The sequence below is a fragment of the Struthio camelus genome, chromosome W (genome assembly GCF_040807025.1).
Source record: "Struthio camelus isolate bStrCam1 chromosome W, bStrCam1.hap1, whole genome shotgun sequence".
NCBI lineage: Eukaryota > Metazoa > Chordata > Aves > Struthioniformes > Struthionidae > Struthio > Struthio camelus.
In genome coordinates this window covers 19270200-19296500 of record NC_090981.1, presented here as the reverse complement: position 1 = coordinate 19296500, position 26301 = coordinate 19270200, and the positions used below count along the sequence as shown (strand labels likewise).

Sequence of the window (26301 nt, the reverse complement as noted above, 5' to 3'; positions counted from 1 at the left end):
CAGTTAAGACAATTATGTTCTGACTTCTGCTCTGTTACCTGTAATCTGTGTAATTTTAGCAACTCTGACTTTGCTTTACCCATCTGTTAAGCTGGAATAGTATTTAAAAATTTCTGGGGATCTTTTAAAAATATAAAGTAGTTATCACAATAAAACCTGCACACAGTGCAAATGGATGTAAAAACCTTAACTTTCAAGAAATATACTGTATGTTTGTTAAATTGTAATGAAGGGGTTGTGCCTAAGCAAATTTTGATAGAAAATGTGTACAGACAAAATAATGTTATCATTTGGTAAGAAGTCATTACTTTTTTTGTCTTTTCAGTATATAAAGAGATTAAATGAAGAACTGAAAGTTTCATGGAAATAGTTTGAAGATCATGTAAGTTTCCATTTTTTTTAAACTTACCTAATAATCTATATATAAATATGCAAAATGTTCAACTCATTAAAGCTACTATAACTACAGCAGGCCTTTTCTGGCATAACTATGAATCACACTCTTGCTAAAACAGGCAGGCCCAACTGCTGCAGCATCAGAGATTGTTTTCAGTGGTATCAGTCAATCATTAGTGCTGACATTAATGAAGCTAAATCAGGCCCCTACACTGAAAACTTAATAGTATGCTGAATCTTAGTCAAAGCATGGAGACAGCTTGCTTTGAATCAAGGTAAGCAATTACATTTAACTAGGATATTTTTTTCCTGAAAATCCATTCAAATCCTTAGATTCACAGTAGCATAAAGCATTTTCAATTTAATTTCTGTGTTTGCTAAACAATAAAGTAAAAATGAACTATGATTTTTTTGAAGTCTGAGATGAAATATAGCTTGCTACCTGCTGAATCAGAAAGGGTAGTATACTCCCTTTTTAGCTTCACAATGTAATAAAACTAAAAAGTAAATGTGCTTCTTATAGTGAGCAAAAAAAGAAGCATTGTTTATTAGACTACAAAAAGGAAACTCATTTGAGAACTGGGTTAATCATGGTCGTTGGACAGTCTGAAAAGAGGTGCAGGAACATGACTTCTATTAGCTGATATCACATACATAAAACACCTGCACATGAGAGAGAAAGAAATGAGGAAGATGTTTGTTTACTACAGCAAGCGCTGGCTATAAAGGAGAAGACGGAAAAACTTTTCCATACCATTAAAAACACTTCAGCAGTACAAGGAATTTCCTCCACTGCCTTCTCCTTTCTTCGTTATCTTTTTTGTTTTTTTTAAACAAAACTTTCTAATAGATAAAAGTGTAGTACAGACAGTTGGAAAAGATCTCAGGAGATACTATGTTATTGTCATTAAGTTTCTGGCCCATCACCATGCCTTAGTTTTCAGCAAATGCAAATTCAATATGTTATAAGGACATGCGATATTACAGCTGATAGTGGAAAGTCTTTCAAATGTGCCCTATTGGAAAATTAGAATGCCATAGGTTTCATAGATCCTATATTCCTCCCAAATTGGCATAGAAGAGTTGTGGAAAATAAGTGTTCCTACTCAGATTTGACTGTGCGTTCCCTTGGATTGTACATTTAGAGAAATCCAGCTAATTACTGTGAGGTGAAGTCTGCTCAGGCTACATCAGTTAAGCTTGGAGGAATGCCAAAGTAACTCAAGAGTCTAGTAACTCAAGAGTCATATGCTGTAGCAAAGAGCAGACTTTGGTACATTAAGTCCTTTTTTTCTTTTCCGCAGGCACACCTATTTATAGCCCCATCTTCATCCAGCAGTCCTGGGTATCATTTGGTTCATGAATACCACTTAGTCAACATCTTTCCCTCAAGCAACCCAGCATTGTCTCCAAAACTGAAAACAAGAAGAAATACACAGACAAAATAGCTAGGACTTCCTGTAGTCGTCTTATTTTCAAATGGTCTGGGTTTTAAGCAAGGGGAATTGGCAATTCAAAAAAAAAAACAACACTGTTGTGTTTGCCTGGAAGTACAGCAAAACCCTCAGGAAGTAAAGTGTTTTTTCATAACTATGAAAAGTTGAGTTTAGAAAGAAAAAAAGGGGGGGGGGGGGGAAAGCCCAGAAGTATATATATCATACAGGCTACAGAAGGACTCTTTCCTCACCAGATAGAAGATCATCTACAAGTGTTGGAAATTTTGGAACAAACAATGTGATGTAGAATAAAATGGTGACAGGACTCCCATGATGTGTTATCACTCCCTTTTTGACCTGACAACAACCATAGTGGCTACCATCTGAAAGCGCTTACTTAGTTCTAAGCCCCTGAGTGTTGCAGATATTTCTGAAACCATAGGCTGGGGTTGTTGCTCTTCCTCACATCATAGCAATTTTGCAATGGCTTCATTACTTGATCTCTGAGTGTTTTGCATATGTACTATTATCTTTGCTCTGTAGGGAGAAAATGTTGCCCTCTAAAGTCAGAGGCGGAAGAGGATTTAAATTGCCTGACTTGCAGGGTCAATGGCACCTTTGATAATCTCCCTAGCTATGTTCACACTTACTTTCCCAACATGAAAAAACTTCAGCCTTACTGTTCACTTTCTACTCCTTGCCAATGTTTGTACAGTTGTGCCATTCTTTTCAATTACAGTTGTCCTAGTCTTCACAGAGCCACGTGGCCTTTGTAATTCAGTGTGATGCTTTATCTCAGCTTCCCCATTGATAAAATATAACATCAAAAAGGAGCTGTATTTTAAATGGTTTTCATACAGATTTATGTTCCTTGAAATATTACTTACTGTGGAAAATTTGATTGCTCTGTAGCTGGTGTTATATGGTAAGGGTGTATTTATACACAGTATTTTCCTGCTTTATCAGCTTTGTTACACCTGTGAGTGGACTGTCCAAATCTTAGTAGATGGATTCTCATTCAAACTTTCTCTGTGTTATTTTTGATTTCCTACACTATTGTCTTCAGACTATCATTAGGCAGTTTCGTGTGATAGGTACTGTTCATCGTTCCCTTGGACAGGAGTTGGTCTGCTGTCTTCCAAGAAGAAGGTTCCAAAGCGCCGGCACTTTTTTCCTTTGTTCCATATGTGGTAATAGTTGTTCATATGGGAACTAAAAAAAATAGTTATCCATCATTTCTTCCCATCATATCCTCACTTCCATTTCCTGCCACTCTGTTGCATCAGTGATCAAATACCTCCATCAGACAGTATTTAATCCTCCTGGTCAGGTGTTCCGTCCCTAAGATGTAATAGAAGGGTATTTAATTGACTGGTTGGTACATGGCTATTCTGAAGTTTATAGTTACGCAGTTGTTAAAAATAATATAATTTTAGATTTTAAATTTTTAAGCTATATAAATGTGAAGAAGTATGTTCTAACTTAAAATCCTCAGTGTTAGAAAACTGAAACTAAACCAATACCATCTTTAACTGGTCAATCATCCAGTACAATTCTTCAGCTGGTTTAATGACCAGATTAAAATAGTTTCCATATAACATATCGTATTCTGACTGTTCTGCTGCATGCTGGCAGAAGAATGAACATCTGCATTAGCATTTTGCTTTGGAGCAGTAGTGTGAAGAGTGGAGCAGTAATAAAGTGAATTCCCTGGTGGTACCCACCTATACCGCACATTGGTTTTATTCACAAGTGGCTCTAGTATGCACAAACCAGATTCTTTCCAGAGGGAACTGAAGCATACGTTATGCCTAAGGTGCGCCCCAACCTCTTATTGGGACGTAGAGATTCAGACCAGCTATTGACCCTTTGGACAGCTTTGGGTCATGTATATAGTAAGAATGTTCAGTCCAGAGGGCCAGAGTAAATCTAGGCTAAAATAAAACTCCCAGACTCCATAGCATGTAGATGCAGGGGTCTCAGCTCCAACTGCTTTGAGCTACTGCTCAGCTCCTATTGTGCCAAATTTCTTGCTAACTTAGACATAGCCAGAGTATCAATGATGCTGGCTACTCTCTCTAGTGTAACTCTCTTCTAGTAACATCACTCATAAAAAACGTATCATAGTTGCCGTAACTGGGTTTAAAAGTCACTGGCTTGGCTCAAATTATGGTGAGGGTCTTTTGTGACATTTCAGTGTGTTTTAACTGAACACATTGTGCAAAGTTCTTGCCTTTGCGTTGCTGTAGGCTAGTTTTGGCTGTTTTGATATTTTCTGAAGAGCAGAATAGCATTGTTCCATGACATTATGGGACAATAATAGCATTTAGTTAGCCTCTGGAACCATCTTCCATTCTGTTGACATTCTCTTTTATTTATTTATAATTGATTTAAAACTGAGCAACAGTGTTATATAACATGCACTCTGTAACATCACTGTTTGGTTATTAAAGTTCGCGTCTGACCTTGTATGTGTAAGCAGTCCCTCTATAGCTGGTCTATGGGGGAGTTCTCAGATGAAGCTTTCATCAAATTCTCAGGGGTCGTGTCTTCATTGCTGTGCTAATTCAGCTGATCTGCCGCTGAGCGTGAACATCTGTGGTCTGCCACATTGCAAAGCTCTATGAAAGTCACTGTATCCTCAGTGGCATTGTTATCACTCTGTTAGGACAAAAAATAATGACTGTCCTGTATCAGATCAAAGGCTTATCTAGTCCAGTGTCCCGTGCTTAGCAGTCACCATTGGAGGTGCTTGGGGATAAGTACAATAGCATGTTGTAGCTATATTTCTCCAGTGTTTCCCAGCTACCGGTAATAGACCCCTAAAGCGTAGATTTCTCAGATGTACCATGAAAGGTATTGTCTTTTAGTTTAATAGTCCTGAGAAATTTTTCCCATCAATTTGTCTAATTTCTCTTTAGAATAATCTTTTGGGGTGCACAACATGCTATGGCAGTGATTTCTTCAGTTTAACTGCATGTTGTGTAAAAAAACATACCTATTTTTGACTAAGTACTTCATCACTGCATTTAATGCCTATTCATTATTGTATTAGGAGAGACAGTAAGTAATCATCCCTTATTTGCCTTTTCTGTTTAAGGCATAGTTTAATAGACCTTTACTATATCCCTCCTCAGTCATTTACTTCCAAGCTAAAATATCTATACAGAGCAACTCTTCTGTATCTTTGATTATCCTCTTGCCCCTTTCTGCACAATCTTTGGTTCTGCTATATCCCTTTAAGGGGGGTAAGATCTTTAAGTCATAAGAAATGCACACAGTGTTCAAACTGTAGGTACAGTATGCACTGCATTTGATACAGTAAGACAATGAGATCTTCTTTTCTTTCCCCTATTTGGTTACTGCTTTGTTTTTCTCTTATTGAGAATTGATGTAATGTTTTCACAGAACTATATGTTATAAAATTAAAATCAGATTCCTCAGTAGTATTAGTCAACTTGCAGCCACTCGCGGTACATATAAATTTAGTATTGCTTTTTTCCTGTGCATCACTTGACATTTATCTACACTGAATTTCCTCTGCTATTTAGTTGCCCGGTCACCCTTTTCCTCCTGTACTTCTCCATATTTTGTTTTTATTTTTTATTTTTAACTTAGCTTAATGAGAAAACTTTGTCACTTCAGTATCACCATTTTCTCAGCTCATTTATTAATACACTGAACAGCTTGCCCTGTGTCATTAGGATATATTCCTTTTCTTCACAGGAATATGAGCAATCTGTGGTTCTTTATCACTTTACTAGGGAATATTTTCGTTATGAGCTCTCAGGGTGGGTGGGTTCTGAAAGCCTTTCCTCACCGAGTGATTTACATGGCAACTTCACTGCAAAATGAATCAAACCTAGTGAAAGTTGCACCTGGTCCCAGACTGACATTCCTTCTTGGTTTAAATACTCCTTGTGAGGCCAATGAATTGTAAAGGAAGGTTTACAAGAACTGAGGCCTTATCTGGCCACCGTAGTCTATCATACTATCAGTATAGTGACTCTGGGAATCAGCTCTGTCTAGATGACTGGCATGCTTCAAACACTCCGAAGTGTGAAAGTGTTTGGTACAAAACACACTTTGAAGTTTTATCATGACAATAAAGGCTTATTGCTTTCTTTACTGTTTGTATGTTCAAAGATCATATATTGTGTGTGCAGTACAATTTTACGACAGGATCAGGACATTTTTTCCCTCACATTTCTATCTGATCTATATGTTGTAAAAGTATTTTCCTGCTTTAATATGGTATACTGATTTATTTTTGTCAGCCGTATCATTTAAAAGGAGAAACATACTTTGGCACCTAGGAACCTCAGTGGTCCTAGAAATGAAAACCCTAAGAAAGAGTCTGGAGCACGGGAGAATCAGGAAAAAAGTGCTCATTTCACAGTAATCGGTTAAATATTTAAAAAAATTTTAAGCAGTCCAAATAAATAACGTTCTCATAAATAATGAATTTTTAGACAATGTTTTGAATAATTATTTTTAAGGTTTCTTTTAGATTTGCATTGAACTAGTTCTGAAGGTGATAGTTTAAACCCAACATGAGAGTTGCACAAAGCTGTTTCCTCTCATACATCCTGATCTAACCTCTTACAAATCTGAAGTCTTTGAAGGTCATATATACAATGAAAATGAATTACATTTTCAAATTAAACTAAATATTCAGGGCTTTTTTCTACCATTCATTCAGCTCTGCTGTGGTAAATAACTGGATGGTTTCTAGAACAAACAAACAAACAAAAAGCCCCGCCAAAACCTTGTAAGCTTTTACTAAGCCTAAATATCAATAAATGGATTACTTATTCACAGCACTTTATACTTGCTTACCTTTACAAAGAAGAGACCTAGTTCAGGACTGAGAAGACTTGCAACATGGGAAGAGGGGGCTGCTTACGCAGCAATAGGTAGTGTATTTAAAGTAGCATATGATACAGGAGAGGGGCTAAAATCACTTCAGTTTCAGCAACATGCTGAAGTTCAACATTTGCCCAATGATATAACCATCAGAAGGTATGTCTTCACCTCCCTACACATGGCAATCTCTAGGCAGAAAACAAGAAACACTTCAAAATTCAACCTCCCTCCTTCGGAAAGATAGTAGAATTTTCACAGAATTTCATAAACTCGGAGCTGGCTGAATCTTAAAGCATTTTTCAAAAGCACCTCTTTGGGGCTGGTTCTCATTTTACTAGTAAAAGATAGAAGCAAATCCATTACAATCAGTGGCAGCTTCAGATACATGGCACTTAAAATTACAGCATGTATTTCAGTGCCTAGAAGTAGATTTTAGTTGCCTATTTTAAGGCACCCAAGCATAAACATCTAGATCTTATTCTCACATGCAAATTTGTTAGGTCTTAGCCTCTGAACTTTGATAACAATTTTGCTTTTGTATTTTTGGTTTTAGTGTGTAGAATGATGCATACTTGTAATTACTCTATTACCATAATTGTAGTAACCATTCCAGTTATTGCCTTTTCAATTTTATTTTTTGAATGAATAAAATAGAATTATAGAATTTAATTCTTTTTGGTATTTCTACAATCTTTGTAATCTTTGTAAAACAGATACAATGTTTTTCATTAGCTAACATTTAATATGAAGACTCTGAGGCTAAACTAACCATATGACTGCACATCATCTTAAAGTACTGAATTTTTATTTCCTTCATACTCCATACTCTGAAGTTGCTACTTCTGTACAATTGTACACACACACTCAACTGCTTTATAACATGCATCGGTACTTTAATGAAATTATCAAACGCTACACAAATTTTAAACTGAGATAGATATGGCTAGCATCAAATATATTGGCATAATATTATGGCAACATACATTTTTGAAATTCTGTTATATGCAAAGTTCTGAATGAAAAGCATCAAAGTCTGGATAGTAGGATTTTTTAATGCAGACTATATTGCTCAGGTCTATCATCCTTCTGAAAGGCAGGTAGCTATCTCCTTTCATTTCCGTGGGTTATTCATCCAGAAGATAAATGAAAGTATGCCATTCTGAGATATAAAGGCAGGACATTTTTCACAGAATTTCTCACTTCAGAGACAGAAAGGTGTTCTCTCTGAGAAGAATGACGTTTTGAGATGCTTATAGATTGTACCCCCATGGTCTTTTGTCACATCAAAAAATTCTCTGAGGTCCTGAGGGCAAATTCCTTTTCTGTCGTACACGGAAATGAACTTCACATTTTTCAGTGAATGTTCAATAAGGAGAACTATAATAGGATTCCCAGCGTTGTACAGATTAGGAGCAGAATTGACTGGTTTTACATCAGAATGTGATCAAAATTATCTGCAGAAAAATCCCCACAATGGGTTCTCTGTGTGGTCATAGCTCTCATGCTGCACTGTAATTCCTTTTTGGTTTAACTGTTGTAGTGTGCCACAGTGTGTCATAGAGGGGCCGATCAGGAATAAGACCCTTAAAAGAGAAGAATAAGAAAATACAATTTGAACTACTGCTTGCCAGAAATACTGTATAAACTCATCAGGTCACAGATTAATGTCAAACTGAAACAAAGCATCATAGTTTGGTTCGGCAAACTCCCGGATTAGCAAAGAGGACTTTTTTTTTTCAATAGCAAAACAAACAAACAAAAACTGCAGTCCCCACTCTTCCTTCTTCTCCATCCTTTCCACTATGTCAGGTAGAAAGCTTTGACTTCCAGAATCTGCTTTCAAATTTCAACTGAAATCTTTCAACTCTTCTCCTTTGCACCCAGAAAAGGATTTTTCACTTTTCTGTATGATCTGTAGTGAGCTAGATACTGCTTCAATACCCTATAAATAGCATTCTGTTTTGCTTGGATTAGATTTATCTGCAATGCATGTGAAAATTTATATGCAAATTAGATGCAGTTCTCAGTTCCTTAACAATCTGGGTTTTTTTTAACCTTTCTTCTCTGAAGGTTAAGCTTCTCTGCTGTGCTTCTTTAGATTCCGTGTGGATTGGGGAGAAGGGGGCTCTTAGCCACTAATTCAAGTTGCAGTATGTGGAATTGTTACTGTGTTTCAGTTTGAGAAATTTTGAAAAAGTGCTTGCAAATGCACCATTTTGTTTCCTTTAGCACATTTATGTGCAATAGATTCTAGATTTATTTTCTTACTCTACTGCTTTACATGAACAGTGTTTACGCCATGCCTTTTGCTCTGTTTTAAAGGGCATGGTTAGTGCAAGTAACCTACTACTGATCTTGTAACTTAGAGAGGAGTGGAGAAGGTGTTTAGCACCAGATATTGGAATGTCTGAAGGACAGAATCTCTCATCTCATTGGTATCCAAAGGGGAGGACCCCAGAAGCCAGGAAATGGCCTGAAATGTTGGAGATTAATTTATAAACTGGATTCAGCAGCAGCTCAAAGAAACTTACCTAGTACGCAGTTAAAATGGCTCAGTGGACTACTTTGGAAAGAAGGGAGTTCTTCCTTTAGGACGGAGTGCTACTGAAACTGTCCTAACTAGAATGATGGGATTTGCATTATTTTGTGTGCTTTGGTAATAATATTAGTTTGGAGGATGCTGAATGTGGGACTGCATGTAAGGAGTGCAAATAAAGGCTTTTCCCAGATAAAAATCAGTTTAACCAGGCGTCCTGAAAAAACTTTTTATCCATAGATGAAGCCTATAAAGTTTGCATCTCTAATTAAAGTAGGAAGTGGTAAGTGGTTTTTGGTTCTGCGTTTGTGTAATATTATAGCCACAATCAAGGTCGAAGACTATAACTTCAAGGCAATGATATGGTAATAATAATAAGAAGAGCAGTGGTGGATATACATAGTCTTCTTTCAAACTGCTTTAGCTATCAGCCTGCTCTGATCAGGAACGGTTACAAGAAAGCAGTCAGAGGTGTTGCTTGGCTGTTGAAAGCCTCGCTTGAGGGAGAGAAAACCTGGTACTTTCCCAACTCATGCTCTTGTTACTTCACTTTAAACACAGTTACAGCAGAAGTGAGCTACTTCCAAGACACAGATCAGTTGAGTTAGGGAATGAATGTGTCCTGAAATCAGGGCTGGATGTGTACGATTGTTCTTCCAACCCACCGTTTCCTATAGTGCATTGACCATTTATATTGTTAAGAGGACCAAGAAAATATAAAGAAAAGGCAAAAGGTCTGGACAATTATCTACCTTGCAGAAAAGCTCTAGAATCTTTGCTTTTTCAAATTTCTTTGACCTACAGTGCAGCAATGGAGTCAGCAGTTTTTTTCTTTATCCCTCTCTGTTTTTATCATTAAGTCATATCGGGAGAGGCCAAGGACTTCATTTTCTTTTAGCTGATCACTGCAAAGGGCTCTAGTGCAGAGCTATAATGACCCTTACATTTGCCTTTGCTGGATGAGTTTGATATGGTCTATCATGTAATTTATGTCAGTATTTACTTCTGCTTCTTTGCTCATTTCTTCAGGCAGGTTATTCGTTTTTGTATTGGAGTCTTTTGATTTAATTAGTAGAGTGCTAAAACCATTGCTTTGCCAGAATGTCAGTCATGCAGAAATGCTCAGGAGATTATTTAATTAAACGTGTGGAGTGCTACATATAATTCTCTTCTATTACCACTGGCTGTTAAGCAAGCGTCTCAGGCAAAGAGACATACAGGGTGCACTAGGCCATGTTCCGTCTGGATTGACGTTACTTGCAAATATGTTCAAAATATATGGATCCTCTCTTGACTTGGAAATGCACGTGCTTTTAGTGGAAAGGAAGCCTTTTTCATTGATCATTTCACTGAATAAATTTTCTTATGGTGGGATAATTAACGTGAGTTACTAAAATCCACAAGGATTTTTTCAGAGATAAAGCATTGTCACTTTTACCTTGACGTACCTAGGCAATTTAACGTTATATCCAACGCAATCTCTACAGCGATAGTTGAACTCACCTACCTATATTATGCCAAAAACTACAGAGTTTTGTCCCCCCAAGTATTTTACAGAAGGTAGCTAATATATTTTCCTTTCCTTGCTATAAAAAGCACTTCTGGAGGAAAAACGAAGTTTCAGTTTGTAGTAGGCTTAGTGGAGGAAAAAAAGTACAGAATACAGCTTTGTGCTAAGGGCCTCTCATTTCGGGTTTCAGATTTGTACTTCCTTTATGTCTCTCACACACCTTTTTATGCTGTAGTTTGCTTAAGAGGTTCTGTTTGTTTTCAGATGTGGAACTGTGTACCCCATGACTTGTTAAATATAAAGAGCCATGATGCTGTAATGAGGAAATTCCGAACTGTCTGGTTTGGCTGTCATGGAGTTGCCAAACCATTGCTGCGCTGCTTGAAGATAGCAGCATGCTATTGTGAAACACTCCTCTTAAACATAGTTGGAGCACTGCTGACATTTGATAAAAGGAAGCTTTTGTTAGAATTTGGGAGGGCTGGGTAGCATACGCTAGCTTCCCCTAAAACCTGGCCCTTCATCATTTGACATAGACAGTATTGCAAGTGCAACTTAATCACTGTGATAAATCTGCCCTGGTCTACCAGTGGGTGTTTGAGCCATCGGACTGTGAATATATGTTTGCCTCAGAGTTACTCTGGGCAGCTACTACTTTGTTTTGTATGGCTGTACCTAACACAAAGGACAAGCCTGAGTTATCTGAATTTACATGCTATGTCGCTACGATGTGTGGAGAATATTGTATAGATGTCTGTGCTTTAGTAAGATGATTCTTTTATGATTCTTTTGCAATAACTGGTGGGAGTAGTTTTTTGCTTGTTCAAGAGGGGGAAATTGTGAGAAGGCACTGAAAATCTGTTAATACTTGAATGATCTATCCTGCATCTTTACTGCATGCTTGACTGAATGAAAGCAGAGCCGTACCCCACTGTATTACCCAGCCGGTGAGATCAGTTAGCCTGGTTTGCAGTGCTGCTTCACTTAGATATGAGAGTTTTATCAGAGGATGAGAAGAGGAAAGGGCAGTATCTCCAGCTGTGTTAACCGAATGAAAAAAATTATTCCCATAGCTTCTCACTGGACTACAGAATACAAAGACTGTCTTTGGCTAACCATCATTACAGCTGAGCAAACAGTGAGCAGAGCAAAATACGAGGAAATCTTTATCAAATAACAGCTATAACTGCTGTTCAGCTCTGCTAGCGGAAGAAAGGAGGATGGGGGAAGAGAAGAACTGGCCACCTATAGCTGCCACACCTTTCAAACTAAATTCACCTCAGCGCAGAAATAGCAATGCCTGCAGTATTAAGCCCACTTCTCTGGGACTGTGTACAGGGTATATGTTGGTTTGTGTTAATATGCAAACTTCCCCATGGCAGGGGCAAGCCCCATCATGCAATGAAAAGCTGGAGCAAAGGCGCACGTGACCGGGAGGAGGCAGCAGAAGTGGATGAGGAAGGACTTGTGGCCTTTACAGGTTCTTAATTTTGAGTAGCCCATTTCTTTTCTTTCTTTTCTTTTCAACTGAAATCAAAAAATCAAGCAAACCAATCCAACCACAGTTAATTATTCTAAGTGTAGCTTAAAGTCCTTTTTACAAGTAGTACTAGACTTATGAGGAATCTGGGTTTTAAAAGTTGACTCTGTGGATACAGATGATTGTCCCAAACTGTAGGAAGAAAAGGCAAAGTTAACGTGAGTTAGCGTGCATGGTATGTGTGTAGGCAACTGCTTCCTGGTGGTAGCAGTGTATCTTTGCTGGATGGGCCTACATCCCTACATCCCATTACAGTATTACTACAATAGCTGACCTTTGCTCTCCCTACCTCTGACTCCAGCATTGCTCTTTCTGCGGAGTTCCTCCTTGGCAAATGCTCAGCAGCCACTGGCAGAATCTCTGGAACAAATTAAAAGCAACAAAATGTAGGGGCCAGGCTGCATTGAGCAAGTGGTGTAACAGCATCTGTTAATAATCCTGTAGGATTTTCGCAAAGAGCTTGGTCCAGTTCCTTCTGAAAACATTAAGAGTCCTCTGCTGATTTCAGTGGGAGTTGGTCTGTCACCTCTAAACAGTCTTTAGCAGCTAGTTTTCTAAGAAGTCGCCGATTTATTGAAGTGTAGACACTGTGACTTTTCTCCCTTTTCCACTCCCTTTTTCCCCTCATTCTTTCCTTTTTCTTGGCAAATAGGGTTAGTACTTTAAGTCCTGTTGTATAAATATTATGTAATGGATTTTGCTATTGTCCTGTATCAGGATCGAGGACTATTACTTTGGGGATTATTTAATAAAAAGTTCTTGTTGTATGTCCCCCATTAACAAGGCTTAAATAGACTTTGAACTTCACTCTCTGTTTATATTTCACAGTTAATAGAGTATGGGAGCTTAACTAGGGATTTTTAATAGTGTTATGATACTAAATACTACACGGATCTTAGTGAAATCTTCTATTGCAATTAAAAATAGATCTATTTGATTTATAAATATCTTTTGATGTGTAGTTTAAGTAGAACACAGCCGTGACTTTTCCATTGTTGATTAAAAGTGCGAGGTTAGCATTTTTGCTGTGTGAGACAACCATAACTTTCCCCTTTTTGTCAACATGATGGATAAGCAACATCTTCTTTACTCCAACAAAGTGCTTATGCATTTATGTCATCTGAAGAATGCAAGTTCCATTAAACTGAACTATTTACATTCTTAAAGTGCAACACACGCTCAAGTGCTTTACTGGATTGGGCTGTAGTAATTACTTTTGATCTCTGCTAGCTTAAACCAAGAAGGAAAGTCTCTATCCTCCATCCATTCCGCCGAAGTGTCCAATAAACTACTGGTGCTGTTGGTTTTAAACCTCTTTCTGATTGCTGCCATTCTTCTCTTAGAAACAAGAAGTTTTTTAGTCTCAAAGAAATCAGGAGTAAATCAAATCAAAGCCCCTTTTTGTCTTGTGACATTAGACTTAAACTCTATCACTGTCACAAATTATTACAAGTCCTTATTTGCAGCAGTCCTCACTATATGCAAAAGGTTGCATTCAGAGTTTCACAGTTACTCACTATTAGAGGAATTTGCAATAAAATTGTTAAGGAAATGGGTACAATGGTAGTTTCTGTTACCCTTCAACTCAGTTCACTGTGATACAGCATGATTAAAGACAGACTTAAATGCAGGAACAGTAGAGCCTTTATGGAAGGTTCGGGGAAGTTGTTCTATGCTTATATGCCTAAAGGGTCTGTTAAATAAGATTAATAACACTTTATGCTTTTCTACTATCCAAAGAACATTATAAGATGGTTGCTTGTCATGGTAGACCTTTGCCACTACTCCATAGCATACTGTATAATAAGACCCATTCACATGAAAACATAACCATTTTATGTGACATCTTTTAACTAGTCCTATTGCTCTCAGCAAATCCAGGTGTCAGAGACTGTGTTAGACATGAGTTCAGCACAGTAGCTTAATCTGTATTTATCATTCTGATGATGGACTTGATTCAAATTCTTTGAGCTCTAGCAAGTTTTAAAATGTCATTTAGATGGGAAAGGGTTACCAAGACTGTAGATACACAACCTTCCTTCTCTTAAAAATTTAATCACTGGAAAAGAATTAGGTGAGGCTAGAAGAACTTGTTTGGCTGCAAAGTATCGGCAACGCTGCCTGACTTGTTACCCTATATGCTGGACCCAGACAAACAGAGATCAATAAATCTTACATTAAAACAGGAATGTACACAATAATACAACAACCTTTGCCAGTGTCCTGACCTTTTAGGTTAGTTTCCCACTTCAGCTGAAAAGACAATAGATATTTTTAACTTATACAGTATTTTAGTTCTGCCATTGTATTCTTTCCTTTGAATGCTCCTGGATAAAGTGTCCTTCTCCATATATATTTGCCAATAAATGAATTAAATTTCTTTTCAGTATTTATTCTAATAATTGGTCCTTTGTTCCTCTATATTGAGAAAGTTTATCCTCTGGATGTACATTGAAGTCTTTTTAGGGAAGCCTATCTGTTATTAATAAACTTGTGGGGGAGTGTTCATGTCCTTCATCCTTTGGCTTACTAATGTGGTGTCCTAACAGTGACATGCAACTACAGAGCACTTTGAGGGGAAAAAAAAAAAAAGAAAAAAGGTCCATATGAGGCTCATCACAGTTTATTTTGAACAGGAGAGACCAATTTACAGACATTTCCCTTCCTTCTTAATACTAAAAAAACTTATCAATAAACAAAGTAGGAACTGTAATAATCCTTGGAGATTAAACCACATGCAACTTAGTTCTGTATTTTTCCTATGACTCCTATATCATTTACTGAATTGTCTGGAAACATTTTGTTCAGCAAAACAGTTCAATGGTTCTTCATTGTCTTAGCAAAACAGATTCAGTCCCAGAGTCCCAAGCAGGTAGAAAGTGCCTGATGCAGACTCGTCTTTCTGTCTCAACACTTGGAGTTTTTGACATGACAGACCCTCCAGCAGTGTTTCAATTAACTTACGCTAGATTGGTAACCCCAAGCAGTATGACGAATGCTATCCAAGCAATTATGAGGCTGCTGATGAAAGGCTATGTATTTCTCAGAAAGAAACCCTACCCCTTTCATCAGCATTAGAGGCTATTAAAGTGGAACTTCCTCTTGGTGCCATAGCTAAGACCTGGAGCAGCTGACTTTCATGTTAGACACTTCAAAATATTGTCCAAAAGATTTTGCTAAAGTGAGAAAAGAGTATTCTTTGCCATCTGTAGGCTCTGTTTAAAACGGAGATGTGAAAGGAAAGAAGAGTTAATTTCACTGCTAGCACTGTGAAGGCCTTGATTCTCATCCACTGCCTTTTGGGACATACGTAATTCCACAATAAAGTCAGTAGGTATTTTCCTATTTGTAAAGGATTGTAGAAACAGCCCAAGACATGTTATCATTGCAGCACAGTAGACAACTTGTCAGAAAACAGAGAAAACATTAATTGTACTGATATTTGCAAAAAATACGTTGGGTATTTCTATACTAAATATTATCTGATTTTCTATATGTTTTGCTATCAGTTACTTTCCCACCCAGTATTATTCTTTATTCCACTAACTTCTGTTGACATTGCTATTCAACCAACTATTAGTTTTCTTGCTGCTTATTTAATGATTATTTTGCTAGTGCTTAATGGGTGCCCAAACAAATTGTGCTTTCTCCAAAAGCATATACTTTTCTCGTGGTGAAACCTCTAAAGCTGATGCCAAATTCAATATACCACATGCTGCAGCCCATGAAGAACTTGGCTTTCGTCAGCCTTTGATTTGCCTCCTCATCGTCTCTCCCTTTTCACTCCTGCAAACAGAACAGCTGGCCTAGAACTGTGTTAAATAAATCTGTTTTCTTCCTGTAAAGACTTTCTATAGAAACAGCTTTTTGTATTATGTGAGGAAAGTGGGAAAATGAGATAAGCTTCCTGGAAGAGACATCCTTGTAAGTGCCACTGGCCAAACAGGCTAGGTCACCAAAGTCTGCAACACAAACCTCTTGGTCCATGTCATGTTCCAGCCTTAAGCAAGACTCCTGCTGAAGATCCTTCCAGCACTGTTTAGGGAGGACCCTTGACAAATAGATGATCTGCAAGGTACTCAGAGGATCATCCAGCCTAGGTTCTGTTGACCTGGCAATAAGTTTTTGCCAAGAACACTTTGCAGACTAGTCCTTTCCAATTCAAGGTAAAGAAGCAATTAGTTCAAGCTGAAGTAGTTCTTTTTATGTGAGAGAAAGGCATAAAAATGTCTTTCAGGTGGTCAAGACTAGACCTGTTCTGTTTGTAAGCCTTGATTCAACCAGGTATGCGTATTAAAGTGTGGTCCCATTAATTTGGGGACATCATGAATCTGTTTAAAATCATACAGATACTGATCAGACAAAAGCAATTGACATTAATAAACTGTATAGATTTCAAGACTTGACCGCATGTAAGAGTTTGAAGGAATATATAGATTTCTGTAACTAGTCTCCTGTTGGTAGGCTTATGCAGGTCCGAACACATTAACAGTTTCTAGATTATTTGTCTTCCAGGCAGGGTAAAGATGGCTCTCATAGTCCCCCTGAGGAACATACCATAGCTACTGTGTTATGACATGCTCTTGGGATTTTTGTGCTTTCGCTTCAGAAATGTCACTTGCCTTGTTTTCACTGAAGAGTTGGAAAACTAGCAGTATTATAATGGGCTGAAACTGGAGCTGCATATTTTTACAGGGGATTCTCTCAAGGACTTTTCCCAAATACAGAAGGTCTCTCCCAAGGTTAAGTATTGAGTTTCCCAGGTGGATGTGACAACTGAAACAGGTTTTAAGGCAGTGAACATGACTTGCCTAAACTAGGTCTTTCCAGTTAACTCAGCTAATTCCGGCTCCGCCTAATAGCTGTGACTTCTCTCTTGGTAAGGTTGTTGGCTAGCTGCTAGCTGAATGCCATTCTAGTTCAGGGCAATCCAAACTCTGTTTAAACTATGAGAGAAAGGCAATAGCAGAGTAGATAACACTTAGGGCTTCCATTCAGTTCCCTGTAATAGGACTAGTCTCATTAAAGAAGTCTGAATGTCAGCTGTGTTTCAGCTAAAGATTCAATTCAACTTACTTTAAGGCAAAAGAAAATAGCAGTGCTTTAAATTTACAGGATTTACATCTGCTTGCCCTGTAATGTTGCTTCTCAGGTTCTTATTGTAAGGTAATAGCCTGCTTTTCTGCTAGTTCTGAAGCCTCCAAACAGTCCTCAGTCCCATTTACTATTTCAATTGTAGTAAGGCCTGGTGGCTCCTGACAAGCTTCGCGAATCTCACTAGTGCTATACACATGTAACAAAGAGATTTCTCAACAGTTAGCTTTACTGCAATAATTACTGTCCTGAAGGGCCCTTCCTCCAAAATGGTTGTCATTTCAGGTACAAGAAATTAAAGTCATGTTTTAATATCGCTATTGTAGAAGATAAAATTAACAGACTCTCCCATTCAGAAAGGGAGGGATGGGAAAGGATCTTTCAGAGGCTGTGTGTGATAAAAATTCAGGCGAGTCATACGTACGCTTCTTAATTTTGCATGTCTCATGTTTAAGTTAAAAAGTGTGGGCCTGTGAGAGAGAGAGAAATTGTCTTGTTTAGATGAGATAAATGCTTGAGCTTTTGCAGGGTGCAGACAAAATTGCTGCTCTTTGTGTATTTAATGCGTTGGCCAGCCAGCAGCCAAGCTAGTGTTCCAGTGTATTTGTTTTCTTTATTGTTTTGTTCAATGTTGTGCCAGCAGTGATTCTGGAGGCTGAGTCAGCAGGTGCCACACATACAAAATAACGACGAGGAAGAGAAGAAAGGGCTCAAGAGTTGCCAGGTGTTATGCCATCGTTCTACAGTCCTCAAGATGAAGTAAACATACATGATACCTTTCTTCTTCCTGCTCATCAAAAGCCGCAAAAAAGAAAATTATTGAACTGGAACACTGCATTTGGAAAGAAATAAATGGGACTATCCATAAGTGATCTTAGTAATTTAGAGCTATATTTATATGTTTCCTGTAGCGCTAAATGCTTGCCTGCCTATTAAAATATTTATGAAAACATAGCATACTTAAAAATGCTCTTGAATCAAATTGTGTAAGTAAATACACAGTGCTGCTCTTCATCATGACTTACGTTTGCTTACCCTACTTTTATTAATGTCTAACCAAACGCAGCAGATAACTTAGGAGAACAAGACAAACTGAATGCATCCAGGAACTTCGGAAAGTATAGTGCAATGCTTTTGATTTTACCTGAAAACCTTAGTAGTATTATTGTTGAGCTAAGATGATTCTAAAGCTTTCTTAACTGTGTCATTTTAGATTAACAGCAGAAATTTTGAACTCAAGTTTATTTTCACCATTTCTCATGTTAAGTTAGTTTCTACATTTCTTCAGTTTGCAGAATTAAAAGAGAAAATGAGAAAATAGATATATCAGTTTCTGAATCCTTTTGCAGTGATTTGCATGGTCACAGTCTCCTATAACGAAGTGTTAAATCCATACAGGAACGATTTATTTAACCAGTATTAAATGATCCTGTGCTTTTCTGAACAGGTTGGATTTGTCTTCACTACCTGAATTCAGTAGCCTGAACAGTGGTTATCTGTACATTAAACTGGCTTATAATCATCTAATGGATGTAAAGTATTTGAAAATTAACAATGACCAAATTAAAACAGCATCAAGGCAGGAATTTGAATGGACTAAAAGTTTCTCCTACAGTTCCCATGTGTTTCACTTAAAATGTTTATCCTTACAGTGTTAAATATGGATGACAGTCCCACCATGTATTGTAATTCCCAGTGAAGACAGAAAACAATTAATGAAGATGTTTAATTGTTTTTAATATGACAGTTTTGACATATGTTACTTTTATGATTGTCTTCTTTTTTCATCTGAGACAATTACATAAAGGCTACCTTATCCAAAGAACCTGGTAATTAATGCCTTGTGTTGATTAGATGTTAGTTGAATTAGTCATTATGAGTTGTCTTTAGAATGATAATAGCAATGTTTTTTTCTTTCTTTTTGTTTTTTTTTCCTATTTTAACATAGTGTTTTAACAAAAGGTCCTGCAAGATCAGTATACAGTTGCCTTGGCTTGGAAAATCTCTATATTCTGCTATCAGTTCTCTAGTGCATCAATAAAGTATACTACTGTCACAGAAATTATATATGAAGGAGGTGGAAGAGACAAGCAAGGGAATCAAGACGTAGTGGGGCATTTGCTTGGATATTTTACAGGGACAAGGCCTACTAAAGCAACTGCGAACCCTTCTATAGAATTTGCTCATCATAGCAAACCTCTTTTAACACTGTAAGAACAAAAGAAGCCAAGAAATTTTTTCCCTGGTAGCATGACAAAAAAGACCTCATAGTAATTCTGCTGCTCAGAGAAAGAAAGAGCCCTCAGTTCTCTCCCGTATGCACACCCTCTACAAGTAGGCTCTTATTAACTCTGATCTGATTTGATGTTAATTTACCACAGAAACATCAATACGGATTTGACACACCCAGTGTCCAATAAATTGCATTTGGGTGAAAGCTTAAGCAGCTGAGAAGTATCAACATTTCAAATTAGACTTTGCACCTTTACATCTCTTTTTGGGAGATTTTCATATTTTAGTCTCATTTTTGCAAATGGACCAGCCCAATTTTAAAGTTTGCAGTACTCCAAGACTCCCCTCTATGGAATGAAGGGAAAGCCTCCCTGTTAGCTGTTGGTCATAGGCTTAAGAAACTAGGGATTGGTTTTGGGCCCCATTTGCTTGATTTCCATGCTTGAGATAGTGCTGGCCCGTTGAGAATGCTCTACAAATACACTTAATTTGGCAAAAACTAGCTTGATATTACTAAGGGTGTGATACAGCTTTTGAGGGTTTGGGCTGCAAAGACGGTATGAGAATTAGTGCCATTCTTAGCTGAGGCTTCGTTTCTCTGGCATACTTAATAAGATGTGACAGATCTCTATAGGCAAGAAGAACTGAGAAATTCACAAAAATAAAGACTTTCTGAAAATAAAAGGAGTATGTGTTTCAGTGAATGAAATTTAAGCTGATATGGGAAAGGATTCTACTGTACTTGTGCTGTTTGGTTTGGCTGCTATTACAGAAAATATTCCAGTGGTGAAATCAAAGGTTAAATACAACTGGCAGGAAGTTATAAAGGTGAATTGCGTAAGATGGGGGTGAATAAAAGCAGGTTACGACTCTATTGCTTCTGTTCAGAATGCTTTGATGTGTGGTACAATAGTATGTGAGAGAAGGATTTTAACGTTTAATGTGGTAGATTTGGCAGATTAAGATGGTACACATTTAAAGGGATAAATTCCATTTGGAAGTGTAAAAAAAGGGATTTGATCAGTTTGAACAATAGATGAATATGTGTTGTTTCCTATAGGCCAGAGTTTCCTCCGAGTTCCTCATATTAAAGCAGTCTTGGGAAACAACTGAAGGAGCTTATGTATGGCTGGTACATCTGATTGCTATTTGTGTAAGAAAATAGCTAAGCAAAAGGTATTTGTGCTGCTACATATCTGTTATATACATAATGAATACATAGCAGTGCTGCTTCTTTACGACCTTCTGTCCAAGACAGTCCAGACTTTAGATGACCAGTGAGTTAACTATTGCATTGTCCCCATGAAATATGAAAAATACTCTAACTATGTTCTGAATCTTTGCTTTTATTATATAATGTCATCACAGATAAGTCACTTTTTCTGGGCACGGGCAACCACATCTGCAGAGTACTTATCGAGTTAATATGCTTGATATTAGATAGGTATCCTTGTTAAGACTTTTCAAACCAAGTGTACACAGTTGCATTTCTTCTTTCCTGATATGAGAGGTATCACACTCAGACTTGTAACCCGACAAATGAGAAGAGGAAGGGAGCAGGGATGATCGGATCATATGACTTTGGGAAAGGGCTAAGGTATCAGGCCATCGCATAGCATTGGCCATTTCAGATATGAACCCTCACTCTATAGCTCGCTTTTAACTGCAATACAGAGCAGTGCTGCTCCAAGACCTGGCTGCTCTACGACAATCCACTCAGAGCTGGTTAGTGGATCATGAATCAGGCCACGTTGCATGTAGGTCCATGGGAAGGAGGCCACCACGTATTTCTGGGGATGACTGAGCTAGCTTGACAGTCAGCATAAGCTGAAAAGCCACCTGTGTGAGTCTCACTCTCAGTGCAGGAGATTTATTAGGCTTGCATGACAAAGTAATTTTAAAAATAAATGACATCCAGAGGTCACAGTATTGAGAGGAATGTCTTCCCATGCCATCAAATGCAATTGCACCTTGTGAGAAGCATAACAATTTTTTTAACAGCCTAGCAGAGTGTAGAAAGATTTTCCAGTGAACCTGTTAGAAGGAATTTTGGTAAGCAAATTCAGCTAATTTACTGCTCATCTGTAAAAAACAGCAATAACACAGCCCCACCCCCAAACCCTCAAACACCTAGCACTAGTCACTATTAATGGCAAGGACTTCACATTCATTTTAACTCTCTAGTAATTTCTAGCACCGTAGTGGACCCTAATTTAATTCTGTCACGGTTGGCTTTTCTCTGTCATATTTAACACCATTTTAACACTCAGATTTTGGACGTCTTCCAGCAAAAAAGTGAGAGAATCCTTCTTAGCTTGACAGATATACTGAAGTAGCATTGATATTACTCAGATGTGATTTAAATTTGAATATTAAATTTCCTGGGGCACTTTCTTTCAAGGTTTAGGTCCATTGCGTTTCCTACATTGCGGACAGAATAATATGGCCTTTGTGATTATAGCGCAGCCATTTTATAATGAGCAATCCAAGTAAAAAAAAAAAGTCTACACAGAAGTAGTTGTAAAGAGCTACAATAAAAGCTCTTGAGATACGGATGTCTCACAAATGTTATTTCAAGTGCATTGTAATTCTAAATATCCTTTGATTCATTCCATTTTATATATTTCACAGGTGCTGAATGAAACAGATTCTTGCCAGTTCCCATGGTGGTATTAGCATGGTTACACTGACAACAACTTATGTTTCATTCAGTGCCTGCAGATCCCAGGGAGGATCTTTCATTTAGAAATGCCATACTGGCCACAATGTCATGTACGATACAATATTTGCCTCCTGCTAGGGTTGTTTCCACGGCTAGTTCTCCAAAAAAGTTGTGTTTTATTCTACACAGTTTAAATACAAGCTTTGGCATGGCTGACTGGAGACTGACTGCTGCAAGAAAACCAGTGATGCTAGGTATTCTATATTTCAAAAAGGATTAAGGACACATAGAGTGAAATAATTCTCAAGACTCAGCCTTTGTCCATTTTTGTCAGCTTAGACATTGTGTACATTCAATTCATTAAGCTGAATGTACACAGCTTTGCTCAGAGCTGGCTTTGCTAACAGTCACTAACTAGAGGAGCTGGTTAATAAGTATTGACTGTGAAGCACTTTGCTTACGTAGCAAAGTGGGCCATATAAAAATTTAATTTATTTAGTAAACCAAAGCTAGTATTTATCATACTACAATATGAGTTTGGTATACAGATCGTATCTAAAGCATTTTTATTGCTGTATTATGATTATAGGGTTTTCTTCTTTGCTGTGTTTTATTCCATTATTCAGCAACAATCACTTTTTAGTCGTATGTCAATAGCCCACACTTTTAAAGGTGGAGCTGTGAAACTACACAATTTCTTCATTTAGCTCCCCAGGCAGTTCACTGTGTCAGGGAGAATAGCTTTCAAGCTGCTCATTAAGTTGTGACTGCTCATTGCTAATTCTAATTTGGGCCACAGCAGCACAGAGACTTAGTTTTAGACAGCACCTAGCAACATAATGTTTAGTACTGCTCACTAAATTCCTCTTATGTTTACAGGAAGAGTTTAAAAAAATTACTGCAAGTGAATTTCAAGTATGCAGCGTTTGTGCTGCTTTCTAATTTCAGCCTTTTGATAAGCACAAGGGTTTATTTTATTTAATATAATAGCAGGTCTGATAGGCCTTTGGTCAAATGGAGATTCTGCATGGCTGAGTCCCTGCTTATTACTCTTGTACTGTCAGTCATAGAGAAACTTGAGTCATGTTTCTGCATTTCAGATCATCCATCAATTGGACATTCTGTAAATGAATCTCCCTGAACCCCTGTAAAAACTGCCAACTTTTTTGGTTGACCTTTTTTTTTCCTGATTTCTGGTTTGCTCCAATGCACTGGGACCTAAGCAGAATGACTTCTTCTGTAGTCCTTTTTAGATCAGAAAATCTCATTTGCACTTATATAGCAGCCCTGCTTTTTTGGAACCAGGCTGTTAGGGAACAACTCGCCAATGGAGGCTCCTAAATTTGACAGAGTCGGGAAGATTCTCCCAGGATCCCTGCTGTCCCTGGGAAGGGAAGTGCCCCTACATTGTCCACCCCATTCCTAGGATGATAATTTGATATTCGCATAGGAATAGTGGCTTGTATAGAACTATTGCTTGAGCTTTGTTTGCCCACTATCAACGAGTCTGCTTGCAGTGATTAAGGATAAAGAAATGCCAGCCTTGCAGGATTGAGGCCTGAATCATGCCAAGTATAATACAAAACAATTAAAGACAGAGGAGCAGCTTTGGAAAGTTATCTATGTCTGATATCTGTTATAAAAGGGAAAGATATTTGGCAGGGGGAAGGAGTAGAGAAAGGCTAAGTAAATTAAGTAAATACAGGCCTGGGAAAGGCCCCCTCCCAATGAAATTTAAGAGGAAAATTAATCAGTGTATATGGGACTAAAGAAACATGAGGTAAGTTAAAACCAGCTTCTATAGAAGCTTAAGGAGGAGGATCAGGAATTTGCACTGGATGAGCAAAATGAGACATGTCCAGTCAAGGACTGGAATTCAGCATTCTTCCCTGGATGTAATATGTTCTCTGATATTATTGCCTGAGGCCATCTTATGTGGGATGCACGAAATAGCTAAGAATCCCATGGTACTTCTATAGTAAATTTAAATTTAACTGACAGCTAAGAATTCATCTGCTTGCTTGTTTCTGCTCTTTATTCTGATCCTAGTTTAGCTTTTTAAAATTATTTTTATATACTATATGTAGTCTTGGTTGATAGATAATATGATTTTCCACAGTGGAATTCCTCATCAAATCAGGTGAGAAATATAGGATTTCCCATTCTCCACCTACGGATTTCCTGATTATCTGGTGATTCCAGATGTATCAGTAAAAGCAGAAGCTGGGACTGTTTCATTTTGGGCATGAAGCCAGGATGCTTTATAAAATTAGACAGTAAATTTTTGGCCTTGTTCTGTTCCGCTATGATTATAGCTATGGCACTAGTTGAAAATTGCATTGCATTAATTAATAGTTTTGATGAATTGTTTCCAATTGTCTGTTCATTTGGGCAAATATAGAGTAGAGCACGGTACTGAAGAGGTTATATGCATGTCCATATTAAAAACATAGAATTGTGTGAGTCTGTATGCAATCCTGAAATTAAAGACTCTCCCAGTGTATTTCCAAGCAGTGTGTATAACATTCACTTTTGCATGTACTGACCTAAAATCTTACCGCTGTAGTGCCGATGTAATGGACACTTTCCTTGGAAAATCTGTGCTGCTGAGAGACGCTAAGGCCACCGTGTTTTTGTTGAATTCATATTTTGTGCATGCACACTAGACTACATAAAATGCCAAAAGTCCTTTAAAAAGACTTTGTGTTGTTAGAGCGCAGCATTTTGATGCAAAAGATCAATTTCATAATTCAGAGGCTTTATTTAAGCATTTGTATCATTTAAAGCAACCAAACTAATTTGTCTTCGTATGTGACAAATGCATGTGTCTCTAACAAAAGGTGAATCGTCACTGAAAAGCTGCCCAAGTTCTTGTTCCTAACAATTATGTTTATGATTCTCAGAAAGGACATGGAATAAAAATGGAATGGTCTATGGAACAAAAATTAGTGATGTCACTCTCAAGAATAAAGCAGGATGAATGTGATAAAAAGATTTAAGACTAACACAGTTCTTATTGTCCGTATGAGACATTGTATCTGGCAGTCCTTAAAAACGTCTACAGATTTTGTCCAAGGCTTTCTTCGTCTTTGAAGGCACCATTGTATCTTAGCTGATGTCCTTACAAACATGGCTGTGTGTGGTTTTCTGTCTTGACGTTTTTGTATTCATTTAATGTTTTTCTTATTTTTTAAAGAAACTAAGATATGCAAGAAGAGTGAGATTATGGTTCCACTTGGCACGAATGAAGCAGGAAACTGCTTTCACCGTTCTGGAACAAAAGAAGATAAAGACTCTGTGACGAAAAGCAAACCCCTAGAGGTCAGTATAACCATAGTAACATTAACAGACAGAAATCTAAGTTTAAGTAACGTTAAGAATAAAATAGACTAGCTATAGAAAGAAGCTTATAGTTAGTTGTGATCTGTCCTTAAATGACCCCTCTCCTGCAGGGTTGAAAGCCACTAGCAATTCTTGGTAGTACAAGCCAGCATTGTATCACGGCACAATATCAAAAGGTTACCAAAGTGGAAAGGGGGCTCTGAGAGTTGGTCACCTTTGCAGCCGAGAGACAGGAGTGGAATGAATTGATCAGCTTTACATGGGGAGGAGTGCCAAGGATAGGCTAGCTGGTGCAGTGAGCAAAGGAGAAGAGCATGCCAGCCCTTGTAAGGTAAGGAGGATGGTATGGAGAGAGCCAGCAGCTGAGGTGAAAGCAAGCTGGCTATGGACGAGGAAACTAACCAGAAAACAGGCTAAGAAGAAATTGTGCTTGTTACAGTGTCTTGGACAAGCCGGCAAAGTTCGCTAAACATAATGGGCCTGCTATCCCTGTTAAATGGTTGAAGCCTTTATACTAGTGACAGCTACAGAACAGACACTGTGCTTTGTCTATGTATTGCAAACACTGTCTCAAAAGAAGCTTTCTCATGCACTAAATGGAAACAGATCACTTGGAAACTCTTTCATTCTGAAAGAGTAGGGCAAATTGTACTCACTCCTAGTATTCATAACAAATGTTACAGCAAT

At 37.8% G+C, this 26301-nt stretch overlaps 1 long non-coding RNA gene across 1 annotated transcript; it reads left to right on the top strand.

Moving 5' to 3' along the window:
• Positions 1 to 325: 325 nt before the first annotated feature.
• On the top strand, positions 326 to 25812 carry LOC138064058 (uncharacterized). The gene is made up of 3 exons (XR_011137281.1): positions 326 to 382; positions 25469 to 25593; positions 25725 to 25812. It is a non-coding gene; the product is annotated as an uncharacterized lncRNA (long non-coding RNA).
• Positions 25813 to 26301: the final 489 nt, after the last annotated feature.